The sequence below is a fragment of the Malus sylvestris genome, chromosome 15, assembly GCF_916048215.2.
Source record: "Malus sylvestris chromosome 15, drMalSylv7.2, whole genome shotgun sequence".
Lineage (NCBI taxonomy): Eukaryota > Viridiplantae > Streptophyta > Magnoliopsida > Rosales > Rosaceae > Malus > Malus sylvestris.
Genome location: NC_062274.1, coordinates 42,233,203 through 42,251,213, shown reverse-complemented (window position 1 = coordinate 42,251,213; position 18,011 = coordinate 42,233,203). Strand labels below are relative to the sequence as shown.

At 35.9% G+C, this 18,011-nt stretch overlaps 1 pseudogene; it reads left to right on the top strand.

Annotated features, from left to right (window-relative positions):
• The first annotated feature begins 3,277 nt into the window (after positions 1 to 3,277).
• On the top strand, positions 3,278 to 9,958 carry LOC126602987 (uncharacterized; annotated as a pseudogene).
• The last annotated feature ends 8,053 nt before the right edge of the window (positions 9,959 to 18,011 follow it).

Below are 18,011 nucleotides of genomic sequence, written 5' to 3'. Positions count from 1 at the left end.
AAGATGGCATATTTTGAGGAAGATTCCTTCTGAAGATTTATTAGGGACATATTCAGATTTCAAAAGAGACATTTTGGGACCAAATAGGAGTTGATTTCATTGGTCAAAAGATGGATTTTCTGAGAAGTCTGAATTTAAGTTTAAATAGGAAACCTTTTATTTTATGTTTCCTAGTTTTTAGAAGACATTTTCTAGGTAGGATTTTATTTTGTACTAGTATAAATAAGACTTTTTAGCCATTAGGGTTAAAAGAGAAGGGGGAATGCACGCACTACTTAGAAAGCCTTTGACGATTCAAGTTTATTTTCAAGGTGTTTTCTATCCATGTTCTTAATAATATTTTGTTTTATGATTGTTCATAACTAGTTTTGTTTGTTAGGGCAAGGCCATGAGCCTTAGCAAGAATATGTAGTTTCTTTTCGACTTGCTTATGATGTTATGCATGCAAGTTTTGAATTATTAATCACCGTGTTGAAACTATATTGTCTTGATGATTGGCCACCATTAGGATATTTATAAAAGTAATTTGATGCAATTTTGGCGGAGTCCCTAAAATTGGCAATGGCTTTTTGTGGTTAATATGTGTAACTTCTTAGGATGGACAACACGTCTTAAGGGTTATATGGTTTTTCAAAAGGATTTCACAAAACTTAATGAGTCTTGCATGTTCACATTCGATTTGGACACCACAGACGGGTTGCATGTTAGATATACGTTCTATGTTGGAGGTTACAAGTATGGCATACTTTAGGAAAACCTAACCTTCAAATATGCATGTGTAAGTCATAAGTAATTGGAAGAACTATGTAGCATTGTTAAGGTGACGGCTGAACCCTAGTGCTCAAATTTATTTTCAAAACTATTTTCTTTTGTTTTCTTTACTTTCTCAATTTTTTTAATTTTTTTAATTAAATTCGTTTTTAATATTTTAGGTCATAAAATCAACCTTTTCCAAACTTGGTTTTCAAATAATTAATTAAGATTTGGTAATTACATAAATTATTCATTCAATCCCTGTCGAGAACGACCTTGCTGAAGTTGTTGTACTACGATAACCTTGTACTATTACAAGTATTTTTAAGTGTTTTTATCCCTACTTTTGTAGGTGGTAAAATCCTTATCAGCCAGCTTGTTCAATTTGCTACCTAGTAGTCATAAAGCAAAAAGATTTAGTCCATTTTGGACCTTAGCTATAACCGGATATCATTTTGTCAATATCCCAAACTCATCAGGCGTTGCTATTTGGGATAGTTAAAATACATGACAATGTTTGATCGGGTTGGGATATTGCGAGATTGGCGTCCAAGTTGGAGGTGGGTTTTGTGATGATTTGTCTGCTGTAATTTGTCTTACAAAGACAACAACTACATATTGCATTCTGTATATAAACTGCAATTTATTAGAGCATAAGCATGGTAGTTGGATTAAGCCACTGATGTAGCTTTGACAAAGAAGAAGAAGTTTAAATTTTAACTAGGTGTTTGGTTGTAGTGTAGGTTATAACTTTGTAATGAATGATCAGGATTATAACATCTTAATGGTGTATAATTTGACACGTGTTTAGTTTGTCAAGTGTTAAGTGAATACATGTGAGTTGCACGTGATCATAGTTACGGTGCTTTGGTGGGTTTGCAACGGCTATAATGCCTAGTTTGTAGCCGAGTTTTATGGATCAAATCCAATGAAGGTTTGAGGAGCTATGAACTCCATTTTAGTGTGATTCTCATCTCTATAACTTGATCTTCAATTTTAGTTGAATTATTGATTGATTTGATTATGATTACATCTTGAAATCTAGCTCAAAACTATCTTAAACACTAATATGGCCTCAGAGCCTGGTTAGATTTGAATATGGGAATAAATATGTGATTGTTAATCTGGGTTTTCAACGAAGAACTCAGACGCACAAAGATGGCTACATCTAGCACTGATCTTCGAGCACCAACATTTATGGATGCTAACTATGAATTTTGGTGTATCATAATGAAAATTATTTTCAAATTGCCGGATCAAAGTTGAATCTTGAAAATCTTAGTTCGCTTTCTAATCGCTTTCAGGACAATCTGTGGAGCTTTGTGGAAAATGGATTTGTGGTGTCAAAGGAAGGGTAGGAGATTGATGAGAAGCAACTTCTTGTAGCTCAAGATCTTATTTCCAGAGATCCAAAGATGTTAGGGATTGATTCAAGGAGCTGTGAATGATGAAATCTTCCCTAGAATCGCAAATTAGGAGACTGCAAAAGATGCTTAGGATGTTCTTAAGCAGGAATTCAAGGGTGATGCTCAAGTCATGGCTGTGAAATTACAAGGTATTCGTCGTGACTTTGAGTATGCTAGGATGAGGAATAATGAATTTCTTTCTAAGTACTTGACAAGATTATTTTCTCTTATGAATAAAATGAAAATGTTTGGTGAAGCTTTGCCAAATAAGAGACTAGTTGAGAAATTGTTAATTAGTCTAACTCTTGCCTATGAAAATATTGTATCTTTTATTGAGGGGACAAAGAAATTAGATGAAATTGATCTAAATGAGATTGTTACAACTCTAAAGGGATTTGAACAAAGATTGAAGAGACACTCAGAAGATGAAGAAGTGAATAAAAAGGCATTTAGTAGCCTGAGTAACCAAAACAAGGGTGGATCATAGACCACTGGATATAAGGGTAAGAAGCCTTGGAAGTTTATAGATAAAAAGGGTTCAATGACATGCCTTAATTTGTTTCAAAACCCTGGGTTAACAAGAACACAAGGTTGACATGTAAAATTTGTGGTAATTTGCACTATTGTGATTGCAGGTTCAAGGGAAAACCAAAATGTCACAACTGTGGCAAATGTAGGAGACATCTATGTTCTTTGCTTGTAATTATGCTGCAATAGTTAAAGGTGAACATGTTTGGTATATAGACAGTGGATGTAGCAATCACATGACTGTGCATGAGTCTATGCTGATTAATTTGGATAAGAATGTCTTAACAAGAATCAAAATGGAAAATGGACAGCTTGTTCAGGCAATTGCAAAAGAAACATTGGTGATTGAAACCAAGAGAGGTGTCAAGTATATTAAAGAAGTTATGTTAGTGCCAGGACTGGATAAACCTCCTAAGTGTGGGTCAAATGATGCATCATGGTTATTATCTATTGTTTGGTGATGATCAGGTTGTAATCTTTGAGGATAAAAAATTGGAGAGTCATGTTGTTAATGTACAAATGACTGGGAACATGTGTTTTCCATTGCTCATGGAAGATATGAATTGTTCTGCATTGATTATGCTACTAAAATGTGTTGGGTTTATCTTCTGAATCACAAATCAGAGGTGTTCAAGAAATTCAAGGCAATGGTTGAATTGCAAACTGGATATAGAATGCTAAAATTGATAAGTGGCAGTGGTGGAGAATATACCTTAGGGTGCATCTACTATGGTTATATACTTGGACAGTTGAGGCAGAAACTTGATGAATCTTCTATGAAAGGTATCTTTGTTGGCTATGGAAAAATGGAGAAGGGTTATAAGATCTACAATTTGAAAATAAGGGTCATCCTTTCAAGGAGTGTGTTATTTGATGAAAAGAGTGTGTGGAACTGGAATGTTGAAACTGCTGAGAAGATAACATTTCTAGTAAATTTGAATCTACCTGAAAAGGATAAGATGTGTATTGCACCTAAGATGAATCAAATGTCACAGAGAGAAGATGTTCAACTAGAAGGGAATGAAAGTCAAACTCAGGTGGTCTCTGATACTCAAACTGATGGTGGTGATTGACAAGCTTAGTCAAAACCACACCAGTTAAGGTCATTGAGTGAGATTTATGCTAGATGTAATGTCAGCATGATTAAACCTGAAAGTTTTAATGATGCTACCACTGATATAGCTACGGATGTTGAAATTGACATGATTAAGAAGAACAAGACTTAGGAATTGGTTGACAAGCCATCAGGCAAACCTATTGTTGGAGTGAAATGGATCTATAAGACTAAGTTGAATTTAAATGGAACAATTCAAAAGCATAAAGCAAGACTAGTTGTCAAGGGTTATACACAAAAACCTGGCATTGACTTTAATGAAACTTTTGCTACTGTTGCAAGATTAGACACTATTAGAAATCTTATTACTTTAGCAGCCCAGAAGAAGTGGAAGCTATTTCAACTTGATGTGAAATCAGTTTTCCTTAATGGTGTATTGCAGGAAGAAGTTTACATTGATTAACCTGAGGGATTTGTAGTACAGGGTGCAGAAGACAATTTTTATAAACTTAAAAAGGCTTTGTATGGGCTGAAGCAAGCTCCAAGAGCCTAGTATGAAAAGATTGATATTCACTTGCACAAATATGGGTTTACTAGAAGTCCAAGTAAACCAACCTTGTACATTAAGACAAAGGGAGAAAATGAGAGCATAATTGTTTCAATCTATGTAGATGACATTATTTACACTGGCAGCAGTACTGAGTTACTGAATGAGTTCAAACAAGACATGATGAAGAGATATGAAATGATAAATTTGGGTCTTTTGTATCACTTTCTTGGAATGGGAATCCTACAATCTGAGAATGTAATCTTCATTAATCAGAGAGAAAGTTTGGATTGAAAGACTGCAAGCCTGTGAGTACTCCATTGGTGGTTAGTGACAAACTCAAAAAGGATGATGAATGTGAGAAAGCAGATGGGAATGTGTATAGGCAATTGGTTAGGAGTCGTTTGTATTTAACTGCCACAAGACCTGATATCATGTATGTAGCTAGCTTACTTGCTAGATTCATGCATGGTTTAACCAAGAAACATTTGGGAGCTGCCAAAAGGGTACTAAGATACATTCAGGGCACATTAGACTATGGGATTCAATATGAGAAAGGGAAGAAATCTAATCTAATAGACTATTGTGACAGTGATTGGAATGGAGATGAAACTGATATGAAAAACACATCAAGGTATGCTTTCTCATTTTCCATCAAAGAACTACGCACATTGGAAGAAGATACCATTACATCAGAGAAGATTTATAGTCAAACATTATCAACTTGATTTATTACAAGTTAGAGGATCAACTTGCTGATATTTTCACCAAGGCATTGCCCAAAGATAGATTTTGTATGCTTAGAGAGAAACTTGGAGTCAAACCAGCTACCAGCTTAGAAGTGAGTATTGGAGCATAAGCATAGCAGTTGGATCAAGCGACTAATGCAGCTTTGAAGAAGAAGAAGAAGAAGAAGTTCAAATTTTAATCAAGTGTTTGGTTGTAGTGTAGACAATGTTTTAAAAGGCTCACCTCAGGGCGTGCCTAGGCTCCCTGTGAGGCTGGGCTTAAGGGTTGCCGCCTCTGTTTTGAAGGAGTGGGCGGAAGCCGTCGCCATCGCCGCCTAGGGGTGCCTTAGGGGATTTTTTTTTTCCTCCCAAACCCAAATTTTGGGTAGGGTTTTAACTGCCTCGTACCTCTTTCTTGCACTATCATCTCTTTGCCTTTTTTTTTCTTCTGATTTTTATTTTTTTATATAATGGATGTGTGTGTTGTCTGCGTGCATTGTTATATGTAGGCTCATTGTGCTTTTCATCCTCTATTATATATATATGTGTGTGTGTGTATGTATTTATAATATATGTGTGTGCTAAGGGTGATTATTGATTAATAATCTTTTTTTAATGTAATATATATGTACACTAAGTGTATATATTAAAAAATTTAGGTCCCGTGAGGCTTTGCCTCATGCCTAGGCTAGGCTATCCCTCAGACGCCTCACCCATGCCTCACGCTTTTAATACATTGAGTGTAGGTTATAACTTTGAAATGAATGGTTGGGATTATAATATCTTAATGGCGTATAATTTGTCACATGTCTAGTTTGTTATGTGTTAAGTGAATACATGTGAGTTGCAGGTGATCATAGTCGCTATGCTTTGATGGGTTTGCAACGGCTATATGCATAGGTCATAGCTGAGTTTTGTGGATCGAATCCAATGAAGGTTTGAGGAGCTATGAACTCCATTTCAGTGTTATTCTCATCTCTGCAACTTGATCCTCAATTTTAGCTCAATTACTGATTGATTTGATTATGATTACATCTCGAAATTTAGCTCAAAACTGTCCTAAACACTAACATCACAAGGTTCGGTATTACAAGTTTGAAGAGAAATGATTGATTATATGTCAAAATGATTATTAGGTTTGCTGGATTTAAATCGGTTTGAAAGACGTTCTGTGATTTGTTTGGTACTGAAATTTACTTTATAATTACTTTAGTTGGCAGGCCCTTGCATTTGCTATTTTTGGGTGCTGTTAAATCGTGTGGTGTCACTAGAAAAGTTGAGCAATTATTTTTCTCTGTGGTTAAACAAAATTCTGCAGTGCAACTGTACTGTTTTGTTGACGAAAAACAAGTAGAAAAATAAAGCATACATTCTCCCAATTGTTTAGAAGAATCAGTGACACCATTCATGATTCTATAATCTTAATATGTAACGTAATAAATATTATCTGAATGGATTTATTTAGAGCTATAGGTTGTATTATTGTTGAATTTTGTGGATATCTTGACGAATTGGTTTTGTCTTCTTTCTTTTTCCTCATGTCACGGCTGCTAGAGCTTATGTATGGAGTGTTGTCATTATATTTCGTATGTATTTTTTTTTTATGTTTTTAAGATCTTGACCTTTCCTTAGTAGAGCTGAAAAAGTTGTTGTCGTTTGTTTGTATACAAATCTTTTGATTATTTTGACACACTGAGTGGTTGGGAGGACTTGATTCCAAAGCACAAACTATAGCATTTCAACGTTTGTAGCAGCAGTAATTGCATTATTTTCTCTACTGCATTTGTTCCTCTCATTTTTAGCTCTCTCAATCAACATTTGGATTTTATTGTTATCATTGGAATCAAGCGCTGTGGTTATGGAGGAAGGGTACCGTGGGACTAATGACACTGAACCCCGATGAAGCGTATCCAATGATAGAACAAGCAGTGCCACTTCTTCATTAAGGAGGCGATCTTTAAGTTTATCACATGTTTAGCCATCTCAAATAGATGATGACAATGAAAGTGAATCTGTCTCAGAGGCGGGAGATATTGGCGATCAGGCTCTTCATAGCAACAGGCATAGTGACAGTGGCAGCATCTGCTTGTTTCCTTCAGAGGACGTTGAACTGCAATCCTAAGGATTCTGGGGTCATGATCCTGTTACATCGAAAATTTACCCTGTCACTCCCTTGCCAAAGGAAATCATATCTCCTCTTTCCACTGATCAATCATATACGTGGACAAAAAGCCAGTAAGCTTTCAGTTGATACTTTTCATATTGTATATAAGCTTTGCTAGAGATCCTTGAACATGGACAGAAGATTTGGTTTTCTTTTTCATTGATAATAACATGGTTTTTTCCTTTTCTTTTTGTCGAATCATGCTAGTAACTCAAAGATTTTGTTTTCATATGCAGGAAAATACAACAAGGTTGCCAAAATTCTTGGAATATAAGCATGACCAATTTAGCAGTTTTTGGCATTCTTGGGGTAACACAGTTAACTCTGTTTCTTACTATATACCGATATACATTTTGTTTGAGTCCTAATATGTGTTGGGTTTATGGTTGTTGTTGCCTTCATTTGGCAAATTGTATTGCGAACTTTTTCTTGCTAAACTTTTTTTTTTTTGTGTGAAAAATCTATGTAAATAGTATGCTGACAAATTGTATCCGGTCTATTGTACTCTAAAATTATATAAGTTTTGTTCACGAAAATGTTTGATCATGCACTGGCATGTTCATATTTCTGTTTGTCTTGAAAAAATTGAATATGTCACTGTAATACATCTTAGATCTTTCTTCATATCTAGAAACCTATGTGGTAAATAGATTATTTGACATGCTACAGTATGCAGGTCTTGACGAAATATCTTCTGCAAAAATTGTTTGGCCTGGGAGTTGTTGGTGTAACAAGCGACAAAACCATTCTCTACCTTGATCTTCCTTCTAATATGGTGTCTGTCTCTCTGTCTCTCTCTGTCTCTGTCTCTTCTCATGCACACGAACACACACGCACAAAGTATATGCCCTTTATTCGGTAATGTTGTGTTAATAAACATGTTTTCTGTAAAACTGTTACTTATGAATATTAGGAGGGACTTGTGATGCACACAGTACAATGATCACCGAAGTATTATCAAGTTTCTTAAGACCTTTCTTTCCATACTTTTTCCCGTCATCTTTTAATTTTTTTATGTCATATTTCTTAAGGGTTGTGATGCTGAAAATGCTGGATGATGTTCAAACTCAAATTTTTGTTTCTAATGCGTTTTTGTAGGTTGGCTCTTTCTTGATGGGGTGGTTTGGTGTTGTTTTCAAAGGAGATATATCCTATGCGTCCAATTATTTGGTCATCGGATTATCAACTGGTTACTTAGGAAGCCTTACAACCTTCAGTGGTTGGAACCAGCTCAGTGTTGAAGGACATTGGGTTTTTGCTCTGCTCGGCTTTTTGATAGGTAAGATGTTATATTCTAAAGAATTGCTGCAGTAGACATGTAGATCGCTTTGGCAAGCAGGATATTTAAATTTCATTTCAATCTGGCTGGTTTCTTTCTTTGAGCCTATTCGAAACTTATCCATGGGTAAATCACAAACCCAATGTAGCTCAAATCGCTAGACTAATATGAGATCCTCTTTTATGTGACGGATGTCAGGTTTGTTTCTTGCGGCCTACTCCCTCATTTTTGGGGTAGAGACAGCAAAGGGTTTTAGGCAGATTCTTGAGAGGAACTAAGTCTGTGGTATTACCAGCTCTAGAAGGAGGTGGAGGGTTGACAGCTACAAGCGTCACTTGGTAGCTTTAGCGGTGTTATTGCTGATGCTAAGTTCTCTGTGGAGTATAGGTGGAATACAATTAAGAGAGGAATTTAACAGTAGCAGCGGCGAGGCGGAACTATGGTTGGGTTGCATAGTTGGACCTTTTGGTGTGTGGATCCGGTGGTTCCATTTGGTACTTTAATTGCCAATGTTTCTGCAACTTGTGTAATGGCGGCCCTATCTACTGTGAAAAAAGTCGTAAGCTCATATGATATGATCTCTGTCCACATCCACTCCATGACTTCATCCTCACCATTACCTTTCGCGTGTTATTGTCTCGTGTCCAGCAAGCTTACAGTTCACATATATTTGTCATATTATAAACTGCTAATATTGTTATTTTTTTTTCTCGTCAAGGTTTTAAAAGCTTCTTGGGGAATTCTTGAACTGTACTATTTTCTATTGCAATGTTTTTCCAACTGCATTACCTTTGTCATACATTGTCTTGATCCATGCCCACGGTTTTTTCCTTTTTAATAGAAAATCTGACGTGCAGAAGTATTTGTTTGTGCAGGCGAATACTAAGACTTGCGACATTGTTGCAACAGGCATACAATTTGGATTTCTAGGTTGCCTGAGTACTGTTTCTACCTTCATTGCTGAGTTCAACGAGATGAGAGAAAACAAATACCCTTGGAGAGCATACGCATATACCATGGCTACGATATGCACCTCGTTTGGTTTGGGAATCCTGATATATTGTGTACCCGTTTGGACAAGGGCATACAAGTATTAGCATGCTTAGGCCATTGTTTTGATGTTTGTTCTGTGGTTATGCCTCTGGGATCATGTTTGCCTAACCCGCGCGGTCTTCAGTAGCATGCTCAGGCCATTGTTTTGATGTTTATTCTGTGGTTATTCCGTGGTGCTTCTTGAGTGTGTAGCAGAGTCTTGCGGGAAAGACACGAAATATATCCTCATCTATCTATCTCCGTCCTCTCGTGATGATAGAGATGAAGGTATACACCCGGTTTCATGTAACTTTCAGCCATCTCGTAGAACTATCACTAGACTGGGTTGACCAGCTGCAACCATTGCTATCCTTAACATCGGCCAAGTTCTTATCGTTCAACAGATGCGCGGTCTTCAAAGGAATGTTTTCTTAGAATTGTAGTGATGCAACAATTGCAAAGAAGAAGGATAGTATGAGAGCTGAAATTTTCTCATTGGATTACCATCCTCACACCAAATGCGTGCAAAGAATATATTACCGTTAGAGGAGGAGCATCACACTCTCTCACTCTATCAGATCATATAAAATCATCATAGCCATTCAATCTTAAGTCATCTTTTGAGATGATTACACTTGTCATGAGTTATGACTCAATGAAATCTAATCTAAGAGACCACATGGACTATGATCCAATGGCTCACAATAAATCTTAACAACTTGAATTAAAAACAATATAGTCCATGTGGTGATAGGATAATTGGAAGATAGCTATTGTGATAAAAAAAAAATGAGGATTTAAGCCCCTGTGGTGAAGTCTATTTAGATTTAGGCACAAAATTAAAAATTTCGTCAACTCTCCGTTAATTATTAGCACATGAAGCTCACATTAGAGACTAAAAAAATAAAGTTATCCTCATATGTAAGCCCCACATGCTAACAATTGATGGAGAATTCCGTTTTAGCCTAATATATGTAGCTCACATGCTAATAATTAACGGAGAGTTGACGGAAGTTTCAATTTTGGGCATAAATACTAACAAACTTCACCATAAAGGCTTGAATCCTATTTTTTTTACCACATGAGCTATCTTCCAACTATCCTATCATCATATGGACTAATAATCCAATATGCATGCAAAGAACATGTTACCGTTAGAGGAGGAGCACCACACTCTCTCACTCTATCACATCATACAAAATCATCCTAGACATTCACTCTTAAGCTATTTTATGAGGGTGATTACACTTGTCATGAGCTATGACTCAATGAAATCTAATCTAAGAAACCAAAAGGACTATGATCCAATGGCTCACATTAAATCCTAACAACTTGAATTTACCAACAAATACATTTGCACTTAAACAATATTTACATTACATTTCAATCGATAGCTTCATATATTGTAAATCTTTCTGCATAATACAAGTATTCATCTGTTTTTATAAGCAAAGAAAGATTTAAAAAGGTGAAAATGAGAATTCATTCTTGAACTTGCACCCGACTTTAGAATATGTCCTAGAACAAAAATTCCATCATTTTATATCCTTGAATTCAACAAAAGTTTCCCTATTAGTCTCCCCCGAAACTATTCGCACTATTGCAATATTGTATTCAACTGTTATAAAGCAGCATGACTTCCAAAAAAAACAAAGAAAAAAATTATAACGATAGAATTTACACTAAAGATGATGAAAATAGGTTTAAATCACACAATACATTAACTATAATGATTTGGTTCCGCTCTATTACTCAACAAGATTTAAACCTATATATATTAGTAATAAAACATAATACAACTAGACTGTGAATTAAATAACAAAGAAGAATGACTCTTTTGATAAGCCCCACACGTCTCATGTCTGTATCAAAAAAGAAAGAAAGAAAAAAGCTCCACAGTCTCATTTAAATTGAAAATATAAATATTGGACCACCTTTAAGCATTAAGAGGATGTATGAGAAGTGAAAACATAGTGTGTGAATATCACACCTTTATTATTTAGTACAAATCAAACTTGTCTCCTCATTTTCTTTCTTTTGTTCTGTAAATAAAGCTTTTATTAGATTATGCATTCTAAACTACAAAAGTTTAACAAAGAAACTGTAGCTCAAGTGATTAAGAATATGAACTTTTGTATCCAAGGTCCTAAGTTTAAATATTCCGATTCTTTGTTTCTTAAGCTTGTTTGGTTTCCAGGATTGTAATAGATAACTCATAAAATTCCAGATACATAAAGATGAAGGTAGAGGTAAATGATTTTTTCCAGGTATTCAAACTGTTATAAAGCAGCATGACTTTAAAAAAAATATTGTAATGATATAATTTACACAAAAAATGATGATATAGGTTCAAGTCACACAATAGGTCAATTATAATAATTTAATTCGACTGATTCGTTCACCAAATTTAAAACTAAATATTTCACTAATAAATGAAATGAACTACAAGCACACCGTAATTTAAATAGCAAGGCAGAATCCCCACACGCCTCATGTCTATCAAAAAAGAAAACAAAAGGCCGTGCACGTCCATTTAAATTAAAAAATTATGATTACATCATTCCTCAAAAATGGTTTACTTGTCGAAATATAAATATTTTCCCCAACCAACCACCACATGATTTGTACACAACTAACATTGGACTACTTTTAAACATTATTATTATGGATGAACTGCTAATTTAGTTCCTGAATAATCATCTGAGTGAAAATTAGGTTCCTAATTTTTTTTAGGGAGACTTTGGATGCGGTCCCTAGTTATGAACAATCTTTGACTGAAACTTTGTTGGTTTTCAATTTTTTATCCAAGTCCCTAAAATTAATTGATAATTTATTTCTATATACGTTACTATATTTTTTAAATTAAAAATTAAAATTTATAGTTGTTTATAGTAATGAGATTTTAAATAAAAAACATAATTTGTGGGATTAAAAATATTAAAATATAAATATACTATTGTGTGTGTGTGTGTGTAAACATGGGTACATTCATAAAAAATAACCAAAAAATGATTGTATCAAAACATGGGTACATTCTTCAAAAATGGGTACATTTAGCAAAAATAAAAATGGGTACAAATAAATAAAAAAATATGGGTACAATACAAATAAAACTGTAAAAAATATGGGCACAAAAAGAAATTAATATATGGGTACAAATTAAAATTGAAAGGAAAATTGGTACAAATTAAAAAAGGGTTGCAAATTAAAAATGGGTACAAACTAAAAATAAAAATATATGATAAAAAATTTAGCCATAAATATAAATATACTAATTGTAACATTTTTAATATTAAATGAATATATTTAGAAATAAAAAATATTTTATTATTGAAATAATTAATGATATTATTAATACAAAGGACCTTGATCAAAAATTGAAAAGTAATAAGGTTTTAATCAATAGAGTAGTAAAAATAAGGATGAAAACCTAATTACTCCTTTTTTTTATATGAAAATCAGTCATTGAATTATAAAAATCTGTCAATTACATCCCTAATATTAGATTCGAAGTTATTATATTCAATTTTCTGTCAACTTAAGTCAAGGTACTTGCATGTGATATACATTAGAGGGTAGATTAGTAATTTTACATAAAGAAATAGTGTATGAAGTTAACTTTGGAGGGTAAAAATTAAACTTTAGATTCGCAACCTGTATAAAATGTTAAGGGCTTATATGCAAGAAAACGACGGTATTACATTTTATAGTGTATCAAGTGACTTAAGTTGACAAAAAAGTGGACAAAATAGTTTTTAATATAGTAGTAGGGATAAAATTAGCAATTCTTAATGACTTTAAGGACTTATTTTACTGAAAAATAATTCAGGGACCTAATTTTCATTGATGTAATAATTCAGAGACTAAATCAGCACTTCACCTTACTATTATTGTACTAACTAGTAGAACGTTCTTGAACTTGTTTTGGAGGGTAAAAGGTTAAAAACATCTACTTGTTTTACTTGCAAACAAATAAAACCTCTCCCAAAATAGGTTATGAGATGTGACTTTGCCGGTACAATATTATTTTAGTACAAATCAATCTTGTCTCCTCATTTTCTTTTATAGATTATGCGTTGTAAACTACAAAAGTTTAAGAAATGTGCTTGTACCATACTTGACAAATCCCGAAACTACTGAGCACCGGTCAACGTTATACCGTCAAGGATCCACAAAAGTTTCCTTCCAACCAGGATACCAATCACAGCACAACACGTGTCGACATCAGAGGCCAATCATAGCGAGACACGTGTCAACATCAGAAGCCAATCACAGCACGACACGTGTCAAAGTCAGAACAAAGCTAGAGACTCTCTTCTATAAAAGGATATCATTCTCTCACAATATTTCCTAATGTCATTTGTACTAAATCATTCACTAGTACTCACTAAAGGACAGCTTGAACCTATGTACTTGTGTAAACCCTTCATAATTAATGAGAACTCCTCTACTCCGTGGACGTAACCAATCTGGATGAACCATGTCTATCTTGTGTTTGCTTCCCTGTCTCTATCCATTTGCATACTTATCCACACTAGTGATTGGAGCAATCTAGCGAAGCTCACAAACTTGACACTTTCTGTTGTACCAAAGTCCTTATCGATTTCGTGCATCAACATTTGGCGCCGTCTGTGGGAAACGCACTTATTCCTACTCTCTTCAGCTTTGTCAAGCTAGTTTCCACCATTTGTACACTCTCTTTTGACCAGGCATCCCTCTCCAACATGGGGAGGAAATGAAGCCACATCACGCAGAACGACACCCCATTTGCACCTAGTGCGAAGCAACGAAAGAATGAACGAAAGAAGTTTGCTCTTTAGGCTAAAGTAGATGAGCTAGAGGCTCAGAACAACAAGATAGCAATGAAGAACAAGGTCTTCCAATAGTAGTATGATAAGCTCTTTGAGATGCTTCATAAGGCTAGGCATACTCAAACACACGAGCTGATCACCCCCGTGGAAGTCAACCATTAACTAGGTGCCCCCAACACGAAGAGTCACCTGCCTTCGACATGGTTATTCCTGACGATGAGTGAGCTACTCATCGAAATGTCAATCAACATAAGACTTCTCTCAACCCAGCTGCTTCGACTCGAAGTAGGAGAAGTGGAGGAAGACACATTCTTGCAGAAGGAATGGAAAGATCAAGAGCCGTTTACCGTGACTGTCGAGACTTCCTAAGACAACGTCGAGAAAATTCTATCCACATAGGCTCAAGGGTCAAAGACCCAAGAGTCATTGAAGGGCTCGATCCTCTACCATAACGTAGGCCAACGCCTAATCCAAGAAATGAACCATATGCCTTAGAGGGACTAGAAGGTGAAAGAGACTCGGGGGACTTCCAAACGGCACATCTTGAAAGCCAATATAGTGAATCTAAGAAAAAGCCACATGCCTTTTACCAAACTTCCATACTTTCAAGGGATGAGGAAAACTTGCGAATGAGAGTTCTAATGATACCTTACTCCACTCAAGACCCTCTTATCCTGCATCTCCTTGAATAGGTGAACAGGCTAAAGGTCGAGCGTCATGCCCAAATCTCTGGCTGGGATCAACCAAGGCTCGACCTTCTGACAAAGAGAATCCTTGGAACCTCTCTACAAGGAGAAACAAAACAGAAGCTTGGCTTGCAATCTTATACTGGGAGGGAAGATCTGATTGAGCATATATACCTCTTAAATCTACCATGGCATACCGAAGACACAATGATGAAGAACGATGTCTCATATTCCCTTCAACTCTCTCTAGTGGAGCTTTCAATTGGTTTGTTGTCTTCAACCTAATATTGTGGATTCCTTCGCTGAGTTAATGAGACTTTTCAGGGCTCAACACATCTTCTAAGCTGATCGTGTACACTCCGCTGATAAGTTATACACTATTCGTCAGAAATCAAATGAGTCATTGTGTGAATATGCGAGTCGCTTCTGCTATGAGTACTCTCTTTGTGCTGAGGCAGATGATAAAATAGCACTCAAGGCCTTCACGGTAGGCATGCATGAATGCTTCTTCAAGTGCACGATGAATGCTAACACTTGGAAGACTTACTCTGAGGTAATGATGCAAGCTTACAATCATGCATTTGCCGAGGTAAGGACATACCAAGGGAACCTCCATATGGTTAACCATAATCAACAAGTGGGAAGTGGAAGTCAAGTTCTACCAAGTGAGGAGATCTTGGCCATTAAGACACCCATTGCATTCTCTCCTACCTCATTTAGATACTTGTTAAGTCACCAAACGTATTCGTCTCTTGGTAAGGAGAATGATTTTTACTCTCAGCAACCTCATTACAACAAGAAGGATAAAAGTTCCTATCAAGACAACCAGGTGTGAACGTATCATCAACTATTATGACTATGGGGCCAAACCTCACGCTTTCTAAGTGGAGGACTAGGTACTGAAGGAAATACTATTATAAGAAGGCATACACATTACAAATATTTTGACCCTCAACCGCTTAAGATCTTTTGTCACACAAGCCATTTGGCAAATATTTAAAGAAGAGAGAATTTAGACAACTTCTTCTGAGTCTTTTGCATTCCTAGCATTGGAACACTTGGTCTACGCTAACCTACCTCTATACTCCAACTCTTAGCTCCAACATGCGTACTTTGACACAAAGTAAGTGATACTAAGTGTTACAACTAACATGGTTCACATATCGAAAGCATGGATTCTTCATGCATAGCAAAACATTCATAAGCATAACTCATATCAATCAACATAAACATCATACATTCCAACACATTCATACATAAGCCAACAGTGCTTTGAAAGGGTTCAACATACTTTGTGTCATTCGATAGTTACTACAATGTGCCTCGGCACTTTGCCCTTATTCTCACCAACTAAGTGATGAAAGAACTCTCCTTCGTGCCACCAGCTAGGTGATGAAATGTACAACCCATACTCTAATATTATTTGGCAACTTGCCACTCATATCACCAACCAAGTGAAGAAGGAACTTACCTTCGTGCCACCAACCAGGTGACGAAATGTACAACCCGTACTCTAATATTATTTGGCAACTTGCCACTTATATCACCAACTAGGTGAGGAAGGAACTTACCTTCGTTCCACCAACCATGTGATGAAATGTACAACCCGTACTCTAATATTATTTGGCAACTTGCCACTTTTATCACCAACCAGGTGAAGAATGAACTCATCTTCATGCCACCAACCAGGTGATGAAATGTACAACTCGTACTCTAATATTATTTGGAAACTTGGCACTCTTATCACCAACCAGGTGAAAAAGGAACTCATCTTCGTGCCACTAACCAGGTGATGAAATGTACAACCCGTACTATATTATTATTTGGCAACTTGCCACTCTTATCACCAACTAGGTGAAGAAGGAACTCATCTTCGTGTCACCAACCAGGTCATGAAAGGTGATAAAGGAACTCACCTTCGTACCACCAACCAAGTGATGAAAGCAACTCACCATTCATTCCACCAACTAGAAGACGAGTGGTACAACTTGTACATGTGAACTCCTAGCATTCACAAATAATCAAAAACCCTTAAGCTTTACAACTCAACTAGGGGAGCACTTATGCCCAACAAGAGTTATAGTCACCAACAAAGTCTTATTGCAAGCTAACAATGGCTTCAGTGCATGGTATACGAAGATCAAGCTCTTCAGCCCTCTTGCATTTGCTTCAGACATTTCTCCTCTGTAACAATGCAAATACTACAACTTGTAGAAAGCTTCACACATTCTTGATCAAGACTGTTCGAAGAAAATTCAATTTATATGGTTCTGCCAAACCTTCGACTACTACAAGGTGTTTCTTGCATCACAATCTCTTGCTTAACAGTGAGGAAGCAAAATTTGTATATGTTTTCTTTCCCACATTTTCACATTTTCAAAATTTGTATATGTTTTCTTTCCCACATTTTCAACAACTTCAACAAATGGAGGGCAACTACAATCCTCAAAAGCTTCACACACTTTTGATCAAGATAGTGTGAAGCAAAATCAATTTATGGTGCTAAGAAAGCTTCATCAAATGAGTTCAACTACAATTCTTAAAAGCTTCACACACTTTTGATCAAGATAGTGTGAAGCAAAATCAATTTATGGTGCCAACAAAGCTTCATCACAAGAGTCCAACCCACAATTCTCAAAAGTCTCATACACTCTTGATCAAGATAGTGTGAAGCAAAATCAATTTATGGTGCCAACAAAGCTTCATCAAAGGAGTTCAACCACAATTCTCAAAAGCCACACACACTTTGATCAAGATAGTGTGAAGCAAAATCAATTTATGGTGCCAAAAAAGATTCAACAAATGGAGGACAACTACAAATGCCAAAAGCTTCGCACACTCTTGATCAAGATAGTGTGCAGCAAAATCAATTCATGGTACCCAACAAAGCTTCACCTACAAAGCTTTAACACAAAAGCTTCACCTACAAAGCTTCAACCTCAAAGCTTCACCTACAAAGCTTCAACTAATGGAGGGCAACTACAAATGCCAAAAGCTTCACACACTCTTGATCAAGATAATGT